The sequence below is a fragment of the Canis lupus genome, chromosome 36 (genome assembly GCF_003254725.2).
Source record: "Canis lupus dingo isolate Sandy chromosome 36, ASM325472v2, whole genome shotgun sequence".
NCBI lineage: Eukaryota > Metazoa > Chordata > Mammalia > Carnivora > Canidae > Canis > Canis lupus.
The window spans coordinates 29647569-29661934 of record NC_064278.1 but is presented as its reverse complement, the minus strand read 5'-3'; the positions used below and the strand labels follow the sequence as shown (position 1 = coordinate 29661934).

The 14366-nt window shown below is 40.3% G+C and overlaps 1 protein-coding gene across 3 annotated transcripts in view; it reads left to right on the top strand.

Moving 5' to 3' along the window:
• The first annotated feature begins 9886 nt into the window (after positions 1-9886).
• The window catches only part of CALCRL (calcitonin receptor like receptor), a 99980-nt gene continuing 95500 nt past the window's right edge, over positions 9887-14366 (top strand). For all 3 annotated transcript variants that reach the window (XM_025460440.3, XM_025460437.3, XM_035697391.2), the window contains exon 1: positions 9887-10297. The gene's annotated coding sequence lies outside the window, so the exon portion shown is untranslated. The remainder of the gene's footprint in view (positions 10298-14366) is intronic.

The following is a 14366-nucleotide window of genomic DNA, read 5'->3' as shown; positions in this document are numbered from 1 at the left end:
TCCCCAAGTCACCTGTCCCCACTAACTTACCTAGAAAACTTTCAAATCATTCTGAAAACCTACGAATTCGGTCTGAGATTTAAAGAGAGAACAGCTGGAAAGCTACAGAGAAGGGTTTGCACTTCTATCAAGGTAGGAAGATGGAAAAACAAAAAAAAAACCACAACTGGCCAGGCCCTTCTCTTGGTAGTCTTCTCTTGGTCTCCTCAAGCCAAAGTGGTCCATTTTCAGGGGTCGGCTAGGTTCCTTCAAGAGCGGCCTGTGCTGATGCAGCTTGCCAAACCCAAGCTGACCACGTCTCTAGTGGATTTTCCTTTTCAGTGCCTGATTGATTTCCAGACATCAGATTTTATGAGACGCTCCCAATGTATTGCCCTGTAGGGGTTCCATTCACTTTGGGAGATGCTGAGTGCCTGGACATTTTGGCTTTGCTTAGAATTTTAAAAAAAATTCTGAAACACTTTTTTTTTTTTTCTGTCAAGATTATATGCATTCTAGAAAAAAAAAAAAACGTGCTTCTGATTTGCACCATATCATCAAGGCATTTCAAGCTCATGAAAGTTCTGAAATAATGATAAATAATTTGATCCTTCTTAAATAGTTCTTTTAAAATATTTATTTTACACAGAGAGAGAGTGTGTGTGTGTCTGTGTGTGCACACTCACGAGCTGGGGAGGGCACAGGGAGAGGATATTCAAGCAGACTGCAGCTGAGCACAGCGCTCCGTGCAGGGTTCCACCTTCGAACCCACGAGATCACAACCTGAGCCCAAACCAAGAATCGGATGCCTCACTGATGGAGCCACAGAGGCGCCCCATATTTTAAAAATCGTTCTTAGAGGAACTAGCAAAAATTAGTGAAAATAAATTATCTCTAAGTTTGGTACTAAAATCTATTCTAACAAGATTTAAGCAAATCCGATTGTAGCCAAAATTAATTCATTCTGTCAACATTGCTGATGATGGGCTGTTCTCCTCATTACGAGATAACATCGACCTAAATCAATTATGAACCTGACCGTTGTTGGGGTCTTGATCTATATTTAATCTGCATTTTCACAGAGGTTGTCACTTTAACATACTGATACCTTAAGCTGCAGACACTCTCAAGTTAGAAGCCAGGGGAATCTGCTACTTCCTTCTTCCTTCATCAATTTTTGGAATTAAAAAGCGAGAAGTTTTACTTTCCAAGAGTCTATTTTTTAGATGTATTCCCTACTCTCCACAAACAATCCACAACGTTTGCAAATCACTCTAGGGTAATTTCTAGAGTTTCTAAATGTGAACAGCTGTGAGCTACCCAAATGATCCATCTCGCCAAGAAATTGCCACTCTGGAGAAGAAACAAACAACTGTCAATTTTTTTTTTTTTTTTTTTTTACTCAAAATATCTGACATTATTCAATGAGAAAGTCTTTGGAATTGTCAAGATAAGTAGATTAGGAAAATTTTTATTTTACTCTGTATACTCTCTTTTTCTCCCTCACAAATTATACATGTACACAATCAACCAGGGAGGGAGTTCTTTAAAATATAGCAAATCTTCAGAGTTTCAATAAACTGTCAGACACAAATATTTTAATATTTGTGTACTATTTTAAGGAGTATGGAAGAAAAAAAAGCAAAAAAAAATTAAATGAAATAATGAAGAGTATAGAATTTGGATCCAAATCAACTTATATTCAAACTTATTAGGCCTTGGTTTCCCTAATGGTCTCTTTATTGTGAAAGGACCATGAGGGTGAGTGAGAGCACGCGTGGAAAGTACTCAGCGCAGTGTCTGCCAGCTGTTAGCCTTTAGTAAAATGGTCAACTACTCATACCACAATTTGTTCATTATTCAATATTTTAGTAACCTGCTTCTGAGATAATTGCCCAAGGTGATGAAAATATTTTTAACATGGAAAGTTGCATAATGTGGGTAAAAAGGGGGTAAAAAGAAATCAGTGAGTGTTCTTTTTTTATTTCTCTACTGAACCCATGTAAATTTTACCTCACAAGATTTAAATACGTCTTACATTTCTAAGAAATTTTGAGTTTAAAAAATGACCATCCTTATTCCTGGTGTCATCCTCTCAAATGCACCAGCATTCATAATATGAATAATATTGAAAAATGCATGATCTGGAGAGAAACCGGAATACAAATGTTTTAAATGGGAAAATAGCTAAGCTAGTGGAGTAGCTTTGATGTAAATTTGCTGGACACTGTGCTATGTTTTCCTATCTTGCTAATACTCACTTTTCTTTCTTCTATGTGGAATTATCTAGCTGAAGCCCCAGGAACCAGTATCAGTTGACTTATATTCCATACAAATTTCTTCCAAAAGTATCTGAAGTAGTTCGCCAGATAAAATATTTTGCTAATAATGTTATAAAGAAGGACGGGATTAAAAACTAAATCACGTAGGTTTCAAGTTCCAGTTCTACCAATTTCCAGTTGTATAAATTTACCAAGATTCCATTCCCTCATCTGAAGGGTGAGAATAAAACCCTCACAGAGTCAAAGAAAGTAGCTAAAGCCCGTAGCATAATTCTGGAAAAACGCCAGCTATCAACGTTAGTTTTCTTCCTCGAGTTCCCCTAAAACAGAACAGGCACTACTAGATGTCAAGAACGTAAAGATAATACTAATTAATCACTATTCGTTATTGAATTTGTCTTTATGCTTTACAATCAACCCAAAATAAGAGAGTCCTTTCCAATTACAGTGTTTTTATTTTCTGAATATCCACAAATACCATAAGAAGGGAATTTTAAGGATACCACATATATAAGGAACCATGGTTAACACCGTGGACGTTGACTTCGGCGAATAACTGCAGAAAGACATGGAAACACTTGAGAGGAGAAGTTTTTGTACTTGTCTCCTCCCAGCAGCCCCAGCAGCGCAGCCAGACCCAACCCCACGGAGACAAAGTGTAGGGCCTGACCTGGATGGTGAGACCCATCACATACAGGATGAAATCCCAATTCCTCACCATCATCTACAAGGTCCCACAGCTTACGTTCTGATGTATCCACGTGGGTCTCTCTTCTTACTGCCTGTGGCCCAGACCCTCCTGACGGTCTAGACGTGGCACCTGGACAGATCTCGTTCACTCACAATCGTTTTCCGGCAAACCCTGTGTGGCACCCCCTTCCACCCCCCCTTTACTGAGCCAGCGCCCTCATCCCGCAGTTGCTGGGAGAATGGGCTGCTAAGAGCCCTCACCTGCATCCTTCTGCAAATTGTCCTCAGCAGATGCTAACTCTTCCTCTAGAAATCACGTACCCCACTCCCCGAGGGCCTCACACACGGAAGACGGATTCCCTGGCACCAGGGGAGGCCCACTCTGCCAAGCAAATTTCACTCCAGAGCCCTCCCCTGGTCCAGCAATTGATAGTTTGGGTCAAATCCAGATTTTACTCGAGACCACAGGTTTGCTCACCTCATCCTTTTCCCAAATCTGCTCTGTTCCCCTAATGCTTTTGCCTAAAGCCTAAAGATCACTCTTGGAGCAAACCACTGGCATCCGAATCCTTCTTTCTAATCTATGGACTGTCTTGTATTTCTTCCCTTCTAGGTTCCAGGGTCATTATTACCTTCAGAGACGGTGGTTTTCTGCAGGAGATGTGTTCTCCCTCCACCCTGTCCTCCTTCCTACCTACTCAGCCTGATTTATGTCAGTCATCAAATGCACTGCCTTTTTTTTTTTTTTTTTTAAGCAAGCGGAGCATCTATAAGTGTATATTTCTTAATGTCTACCTAGGGATAGAAAGCAAACTCCTTGAGATCAAGGACCACGTCTCTACACCAGACCTTGTACTTGCAATATCTTTCCAAATGTTTGGCACATGGTAGGTGATCAATTAATATATGTTTAATAGACGATTATTGTTCAGAAACCTTGCTTTCTTATGATACAAATGTTTATAGAGATACATCTTAGAGGAAATAACTATGCCCTCAAATAATGTCTCCTTCAAATGTCAGTTGTATTAAGCCAAACAGGATCATGGCCAATTAGTGATTGATTTTTTTGTGTGTGACAGATAGTGACGGAACATAGATTTTTTATGCTTGGATACAGTGTGGGACTGATTTAGCACAGGTCAGAGACACCTTCACTCTGTTGTAAGCTCTTGAAGGTCTGGTTTGGATTCCTGGTCAGGTACACGGGAGGTGATTCCCTGTAGCCTAGCCATGGGCCTCAGAGCTGTCTAGCTTTAGATCACTTCAGATATTTAAATATATACATTAAAAAATAAATAAATAAATATACACATTACATGTGTACATGAGACGTATGTTCATTGGAAGACAAAAGATGGTAGGTCTCTTTTGTTCATTGTCAAGACCAATGTTTTTCCTGCTTGTTTGTTTTTAAGATTTTATTTATTTAATCATGGGATCACAGAGACAGAGAGAGGCAGAGACACAGGCAGAGGGAGAAGCAGGCTCCACGCAGGGAGCCCAATGCAGGACTCGATCCCAGGACCCCGGGGGTCATGACCTGAGCCCAAGGTAGATGCTCAACCGCTGAGCCCCCCCAGATGTCCTGATGGTAGGTCTTTTTAATTTATATTTTAAAATCTATACTATGTTTTCACATTTAATTATGATTTTGCCTTTGCATCTATTTTATGATGTCTTTTCTCACTATTTATAAATTGATACTTTAAATGTATAGTGCACAGGAAGTCCCTCCCCAGTGTAACTCTAGTTAGTATGTGCGCCAGAATATTTTCTTAGTAATCTTCCCTAGTTGTTGGGATTTATTTTTTTAATCGGAGAGGAAAAAAAAAAAAGAATTTCAATTTTCAGCTAGGGAGCAGCTTTTTGCAATTTGAGAATGCTCAACACTAGATGGCAGGATGAGACTGTAGATACTAATTCCTCAAAGCCCCGTGTAGGATCTGCTGCTTTCTCAAAGGTGTTGAAAATTCTGAGGGAAATCCATTGTATTATCCTTTAATATCCGTACTGCATATGGTTCCACATTCCTTTATGCTTAAAATTTTTCACCGTACGCAACAGAGTAAACTATTGAGGAGAAAAACATAAACTATTAATAACTTTACAAGTTATAGAAATATGACAATAGCTGAGTAAAGAATCTGGAGTGGGATTGATTTCATGCAATTTGGCATCTTTAGAACTGAAAGCGCGGGCGTTTAATCATACGCCACTTAGGTCCACACACAGAAACTCCAAGTTAAATAAACCATTTATTCTTGAGACCAAGATTGATATTCTGCAAAGCAGAAGCAATATGGCACCAATTCACAATAAATACGTATCCACAGACAAAAAGGGTATCTATTTCAATGCCAACTAAAACTATCCTAGAAATAGGGAGAACTATTTTAAACTCTTCTGGGAAAGGAGACTTAAGTCTCCTAAAGGGATTACTCACCGTCCATATTTATGTGACGACTTGTCAGTGCCATATGGATAAGCATGGCTGGGGGGGATCATAGATCTATAGTATTTTCTTCATTCAAATCATGTCATTTTTGAGTGTGGAGATGGAAACTGGGACTAACCTAGCAAACTGGGGCATATGATCACCCTAACGAAGGATGTGCACTCTCAGAGAGTCCATTTTGTACTCATTTAAGTGAGCGTCTATAATTTTGTTGTATCACAGCATCAGTTCTGAATTCATCCGTGATGTATCTCATGTGCCTGCGTTAGCTCTTTATTCTAGCAAGGGTGACTGCTTCTGGAGGAGGAGAGGCTCAAACAATCATGAGTATCCACAAAAAATATTGATTTTCATGGGAGATCCAAATCCATCAGAACTTAATAAGAATGATTAAAACCACAGGCAGAGTCGTAGCCAATTGTCTTCAGCGTGTTGTTGGACCCTCTTGGGGAAACACCTCGTTCGACACTAAAGCAGATACTACCTCTAGGTTAGGGAAACTGTTTTCTCTACCCATGGGCGGATGTAATGTTACTCATTTCAATTTTGAAGCTTTCTGCCTCTTCCAACTTGTAGTCTTAGTAGATATTTAAAAAAAAATGACATTATAATTTCCCTCGAATACGATCAACCATGTGCACAATCACAATTAAAAATCAGCTCTTTGGTTTTAATAACAGAAAACAGCCTGTTCACTCTGCGTGACCCAGCCACTGGATCTGGACCCTTGTACTGAATGAAGATTCATTTCGTGATGTGAAATAGCTTTAAGTACGCTGAGCACTTGTGAGGTTAAGTGATAAAAGGTCAGGTCAACTTATTACCTTAGTAGAATTTCTCGATGCAAAGATGATAAAAAGTATGTGTCTCTCCTCGAATTATTGGTACATTCTTAGTCATGTATGTATGTGTAGCTTTGCGGACGGCAGGGACTATCTCCGTGTAAGTAGTGACTCCAGAGCACCGACAACGCAGACTCACCACCGCAGGGCTCATACCTGAAACATAACTTGCAACATAATCATAGAAACCGTTCCTACAGACCTCTCTAGCATTGTCCCCAGGGGCAGTCTGTCCCTGCTACATTTCCAGTAGAAGCATTTTGTTTTGTTTTTGTCTTGTTCACTTTTGTAGCAAAACCATCCTGCAAGGCTATAGCTGCACAAATTCAAAGTCGCTGGCGCAGCTGCAGAATGAAATGCATCGATCCACATTTTGGTCCATTTGACTGAGTCTGGATTAGTCAGTCACTAATCCAGAGACTGTGGGTTGGCCTCCTCCGGAGCTAGAGTCCAAGTGCCTTTCACCCGGCAGCCGGTGTGCATTCCCGGGGCATGATGGAACTCCGAGCCCGACCCAGGCCATGTGGACAACCCTTGTGCAGGGCCTACCCTTGTGCAATCCTTGTGCAGGGCCTACCCTTGTGCAACCCTTGTGCAGGACAGCGAGGCTGCCGAGCAGCATGTGCATCACGTCCCAGGCACAGGTTTTTCCTCAGTTCTGTAGAAAGCCTACTGAGGCGCTCTGCGAGGTGGGTGCGACTCCCCGGGGGTAGTGACAGCAGGTGACCACGGAGAGGCAGGTGCTGGAGGCCTCACGGGCGTCAGTGTGTGCTACCCACGGCTACCCAGCGAGGCCCATCTTCGTTTTCCCCAACTCCCCAGTACGACTACTACGCATCTGGCTCACAATAACAAGCTTGGTCGCTAGGATGGGTGGCGAGTGTCTTCAATCTGTGTGGAGAAAGATGATCCTACGTGTGTACGAGGTGCACGATGCTGGCTAACGGAGTCATAGCACACAGCCTAAAAGTCACCTGGCTCATTGCCAAAATATTTTCATTTTCTTAAATACGTGTCATCATCTTTCAGCGTGAACTTGAGAAATTCGCATTCTCCGTCCTTTGTCCTGTCCCCTGGATCCCAGAGTGGCTGCCTGGAAGCGCTCGAGCCATTTGTTTTGTTGGGAGCACACGACACGGCGACTCTTAAGGATCTGGTCAGTGGGGCAGCTGGCCCATCAGCTCTAGGGAAGGCTTACAGGTGCGCCTGGAAAGCGCCACGCGAGTGTCTGCAGGGGCTCCAGCCACGTGCCCGACGGCTCACTTGGGTGTGAACGTGATAACCCCGCTGGGCCTTGGGGTGGCAGCCGATGACAGCAGAGGGAAGAGCTTGGGTGGGACAGCTCTAGGACAAAAGTTCAAAGCACAGACTCTGCGGTCCCTAGGCTTCACTAGTGTGGGGCAAATGAAGTAAATGAATCTTTGAAAAAAAAAAAGTCAATGCTTTCATGAGCTTATTGGGAAAAGTTTTAGATTTTCATGACTCAGGGTCACCAGCTGCGTTCACCTCTTCCAGGCGTCGGTGTTACACTCAGTACAGAAGGCGAGGACACAGGGACAGGCCCGCTCAGGGTAGGACACTCTAGGGTGGGAGTCCGCTCTGACTTTGCAGACGGGAACAGCAAGACCTATAAAAAGCCCCATGAAAGGTCCCACACAGAGAGAGGGTCAGAACCGGGCCTGGGATTTCGGGCCTCCGGGCTTCCCGCTTCTCCAGGGGACTCCTGACCCCACGCCCTCCCCACGGTGGCAGGACTCAGGGCAGCCGTCCTCAGGGGTTTCGGCCGCCAGCCTGATGAAGGAGCCCTTGTTTGTGGGGTTCTGTGGGGCTGGGCCTAATCTGCAACATTGACTATTCCTCTTAGGGGCTGGAGGAGTCGCTCAAACGAAGTGCCTCCCAGCAGCCTGGCGGGGCCTCCCCCCAAAGCGCACCTGCGCATAGTCGTCTGTCACCCGCACCTGCACTCCTCTGCGTGTTCCTCTCCTTCACTGGCACGCGTGCATCACTCCGTTGCTTGCAGGGCTCTTAACTCTAACTGGCAGACATTAGGATGTGCCCTATTTTTATATGCGTGTGTTTTTATTCACCTGGATCCCACTGATCTTAAAACCCAAGTTGTATAATAAGTTTCTTCCATGGATCCGGGTAATAAGAAGTGTGGGCAGGTGCAGACTGCCTCAGAAACATAGTGTCCCTTTAATTTACGTTGCCCTTTCCTCTTTCACTCGCGAACGAAAACCGTGAGCGTCTCATTTTGTTCCCGAATGTCAGTAATCGACTAGTTGTCCAGCGCCTCTGAGCTCGGATTTACCAAGATACGGAGACTTGAATGATTATCAAAGTCTCTTATCTATTTCTAAATGTCGCGTAACTTATCGATTCAAATTCTCAGAGATACAAGCGATTTTAGGTATTATTTGATTCTCCTCTTTTTTAGTCTACAGATGAAGATATTGATGCCCGGAGCTGCTTAGGTTTCAGCAATGATGCTGAAACACATTTACTGGATTATTAAAAGACAAGTGCATCTCAAATTTAAAGCATTCTTCCTCGATACTGTCCAACGATTTATTAAACACACTTGGAATAAAACTATGTGTTGAGGGAAAACATTTTCTATAAAATTAGAATATGTTACGTATTTTACATGATCACTCTGTAAGTCATCCGCATTTCCGGTAGGGTTACTCTGAGGGATACAGGTAATAATATCAATCACTTTTTAATTTCATAGGTGATAATGACAGAATGAAGTGCAATATTTCAAAATGTGTGCAGTCATTTTAAATTTATAAATATGTTCTCAAAAAGCTACTTTCCCTAATATACATGCCTACATGTAACGACAAAACAATCCCACGGATCTGTACACACACACACACACACACACACAGAGCACGTGTACACACACCGGGGTTCATTTATGACACATACACACTCAGTTATGTCTTGGACAAAGTAAAAAAAAAAAGTGTAGAGACCTACAGGAAAACATTTCATCGTTTAATTGTGAGAAACCGGTGTGAGAATAGCTGTGGTTCTGAGCTCGGTCAGAGTGGGGTCACGGAGCCAATCGTCATGGGTGTTGGGATGGTTTGTGTGTTCACTCACGAAGGCGAGTTAGATAATAGTTCCTCGACGCTTTGCAAAGTGCAGTTCAACACACACGCACGCACATGCACACATATGCACAGATGAACACGCGCACACATGCACACACACGCACACACCCGCACACGCATGCACGCATGCACACACACGCACACAGATGCACAGATGCACACACACAGGCACACATGCACACACGCACCCACATGCACACACCCGCACACGCATGCACACACGCACACACACACATGCACAGATGCACACATGCACCCACATGCACACAGATGCACAGATGCACACACACAGGCACACACACATGCACAGATGCACACACACACCCACATGCACACATGCACACACCCGCACACATGCACACAGCCACACCCACACACACTGCCCTGACGCCTGTGATCCCCGGAGCAGGGGGTGCGCTCGGATTTCCTCCAGGAGGCAGGCAGCTCAGTGGCAAGTTGTGACAGCCCCGTCCAGGTGAGCCGCAGCCCGAGGTGCCGCAGCATCTGATGTCTGTCTGTTCACGCTGCTGCTCCTCGCTCCAGCCCCCCGCGGGAGAGGAGGGCTGCCTGCCTGGGGTATGCTATTTGGGGAGGAAAGTAACCTAACACTAACTGCAGGCGGGGTCAGAGTGATGTAACAGGAAGCTCTGATGTTTCCCTTCGGCTGCTGAGCACTTACAATGTGACAACACTTGCAATCTCCTCAGAACAACCCTGTCTCTGCAGCAGAGAGAATCACCTCCTGATCTGGGGACATCGAGCTCTGCTAACCGGACCCCAGCCTGTCTGCGGGGTCACCTGGCAAGGCTTTGCCTCTTCCTCACCTTGCCCGGGGCGGGGGGTGAACCTCTTCTGCGGAATCTCAGAAAATCAAATTCCATCCTGAGACTATTTCACCAAGAATTTCCCTAGAAGCTGCGCCGGGTAAGTACATTATTCAGAACAAATACATGTCGTGTGAGAAGGCTCATCCTTTAGTCTGGCAGGGTTTCTGTGGTGGGACGTGGTGGTCGGACTAATGTCCAAGCATCTTCTCATCTATTGCAAATGTTAGGGAAACGACAGGGCTTTACTCCAAACTGTGTACAGAGCCTATTACTACGAGGTATTCTTATGTACCGTGACATTCCGGAAGACAAACTGAGCAAGGAATAAAACTCCAAATGGATTAAAAGGCATACTTCGAACAAATCTCTTAATCAGGGAACGATGCCCTTTAAATTTTGCTCTGCTATTAGCTAAGCTTAAATTTTGACAGCTGGAAAACATTTCCCCCCCAAGAAGGGTCTTTAAACTTTTTATATTGTCAGTACTCCGAGGAAGGGGGATGGAGTAACTACTTATGGGGTCCTGCAGCCTCAGTCACTCTGCAGTTGGGGAAAATGGAGAATTAGAAGAAAAGTTGATCACTCTGGATTTATGAGGTTTGTCTCCCATTCGCCTTTCACCTTTATTTACACATACATCTCTGACTATTGGACTAATAGAATTTTCATTGTTCATTGTTGCCAGATGTGGTTAAGTCTCTCCCTTGCTAACCCTGAATGGTTTCCGCTGTATTGGATCAGGGAGTGGGCTACAAAAAACCAAAAAACCGAAAAACAAAAACCCAGCTAGGGTCAAGGAAATGTTACTTCTACATTAACTGTAATTTTACGATTCTTTAGTTAATAATATATTCCTTCAATTTGTCTGGTATCCCTCTGCAAGCTTTGGGGGGCAGGATGTGAAATAGAGATAACTGTGAATAAAGTAACAAAGGTTTCCCAAATATATATATATATATATATCAGATTATTAAACAGAGAAAGTGTGTATTTTTTTTAATGAATGTCCAGAAAAAACTTACAGTAATGTTGAGATGAAACATCTGTTAATGCTTCCTTCGCCAGTACAGATTGTGCTGGATTGTGAAGGAACGATCGTCTACCTAAGTGGTGGTATAGACACATCACAAATCTGTTGCTAAGAAAGATTAGATGTCAGATTTGAGTTCAGATTATATGGACTGATTTAGTTTATTTATTATAAAAGTTAGATTCAGATATGGGTTCAGATTATATTGACTGACTTAATTTATACATATACATATATGTATATATTCTTATCTACGTAATGATACTCTGCAAAATGTCCTTCAATGGGGAAATCTTGCACTTCATCACCCATAATCTGGCGCATTAACAGTGGACTACAAACTCATTCTGAGTAACTCCCTCGTAATTTTCTACTCAATTTTTCCACAAATTACTCCAAATAATGGAAACGTCAATTAAGTCTTGTTTTTTGTGATTCTTAAAAATATTATGCCTGAGTTCTGATTTCCTTTCAATCATTAATTGTATTGAATTCTCTGATACATGTGCAGGAAAGGAAAATGTGTTTTTAGAAGGCGACTTTGTAAATAACCATTAGATAATTGATTGGGGAAGGAAATGAAGAGAACACATTAAATGCCTAATCCAAAGCCATGGGCTAGTAACAAAAATTAGAATAGCATTTTTTTAATTAGATGATTTTCTTAGCAGGAGGTATTATATTGAGTTAATATCATATTTTATAATAAGGAACTCTCCAAAACTTCTCTAATTGTTACTTAATTGCTAACCAAAACCCCATAATTTTCTTCCGTAACTTAAGTTTTTGCAACTGTACTAATAGTATGATTTATGATTTTTATTTTCAGAAAATACTGTTGAAAACCACTAAGCAATGAATTTTGAAGGTCAAAGACTTATTATTTGAGAATATCATTGAGCGTTTGAAATAAAGTTTGCTTTCTTTGATGATAAGAGAATATCAGAGGATCAATGCATGCTTTCAGCCATAAAGAATTAACTTCTTTTTCTAGATGCTCTAGGATCATAAAATCAACGCAAAGTTTAAGGCCAGTTCTCAGTATGAAACATAGGATTCAGAAATCATAAGAATGGTGTGAGCTGAGGCATGTTCTACCTGTAATATTCAGTTATCTTAAAGAAATATGCTTTCTGTTATTACTACAAGATCTTTTTTTCCTGATAGATCTTAGCACATTCCAAAATATTCTTTTGTTAGTTAAAATATGTAGACTTTTAGAATATATAAAACTGATCATCCACTCTGAAAAAAGAAGATTGGAAAAACAGGAAAATAAAAAGAAATTAGAACTGGTTCTGTAATTTTTAAAATTGTATTAAATGAGTGACCAAGGTGTATATACTCTACTCACTGGTGATGCCTAGCATAAGTTTAAATGGAACCAAAACCCTAGCATATTTAAGAGAACCTTCATATTCATTCTATGTGTTTTAACATTATTTTACAAATAATGAATTTATTTCAGTAAGAAATTCAAAATAATATCAAGGCAAAGAAAGATGACTTTATATGCTTTATGTTCATGTGGAAAATTATTTGACAAACACATAAAACTAATCAAACTTCAGTTAATATGTTGTCATATATTTTAACTTACATCATTTTTGTGACTACTATAACATCATTTTGCTTTCAATTCTTAGCTCCGTGGTTAAAATTTCATAGTAACTTAATTTTTAAGAATTGTCTTAGAGATATTTATACAAAAGTTACCAAAAAGCTGTTTAAAGGATCAAAACGTACGTTCATGAAACAAAACTGATTTCATACTCTAAGTATGACTGTCAATGCAGCTTTAAAAAATGTTTTTAGAGGTATCATGATTATGATATCAACTTTTCAAGAAACAAATATATTTAAAGGACATTATTTGAAATCATTGGCTTTATTCTCTAGCTTATCTTTGGGATTCAGAGATAGTATTAATCCTAAAACATAAGCTGTCCCATTGCAACGGTGTTAATGAAGGACGCTCAGGGTCAAATTTTGTAGCTCCTCTAAGTTCTTGATTTAATCAGACTATCAGAGAATACACTTAAGATGAAAAGTCCGCACATAGCTGTTTAAAACATTTGTCTCTATCTGGGTTTGAAGCCCATGCATGAACTATAAACATTTATAATTTCTTAGGAAAGCTCCCTTTTTCTACCAAAGTACTTCCACCATGCAGCACTATTAAATTATTTCAAGAAATCCTCTCATTTAATATAGGAAAATGTTCTGATGAAATTAGATGGAAAATAAAAATTTATGAGAAACACAGGATCAGGGCTACCTACTAGATATTTCAATCATTTTCCTTGTTTAGAATTCCCACAGGAATTCCTGCCCAAATCCGTCAACAGCAGTTACACAACTCAAAGTATCTGGATAGTTTTCATACCTTAATTTTGGTTTACCTACCGATAATTTGGTTTATAAATTTGAAGATATATAGTCTTAATTAGTAAAGCATTGAAGCAGTGATAGATGGAATATATTTAATTGTAAAATTTGGAATGTAAGTATTGAGCTTGTGTTATTTAGGGAAAAAGAACATATAATTAGATATATGATAATTAAGTCAACAAACCATGGAAATGATAGGAAATATATTTTATACATTATATTACCATTCTAATTTAAACAGAAAAGTCCTCAATAAGTCTAGATTATTTTTTCATGTCTAATTAGTATTATAATATTGTACATTAAATTTGATTAAGTCAACAATCTACATTTTCCAATATTTGTGTAATCTTAAAATCAAATTAGTTTTTAATTTAATAAATTATTTACAAAAAAATGAAGAAATGAATTTTATTTTTAACTACACAATAAAAGTCTTACTATCATTTAAAAATAAAATAGAATCACTGGCTGTAACTGAGAGTCTATGTTTATGAGATTAGTAGTATTAATTATCAGCTGATAAATTGCAAATATTTTCCTAGAACAGGTTTCTTCTTTTTTTCCTTTAGTTTGTTTACTTATAAGATGCAGTATTCTACAAAACTAACACACTGATATATTATCGTTTGCAAAAATGATCAAAATAGTGTATTTATTTTTTAAATGTAAAACAAGTTTTATCTTTCATTCCTTTGTGCTTTTAATTAAATGCATGTTTTTTTTTACCTTACTAGCAACTAAA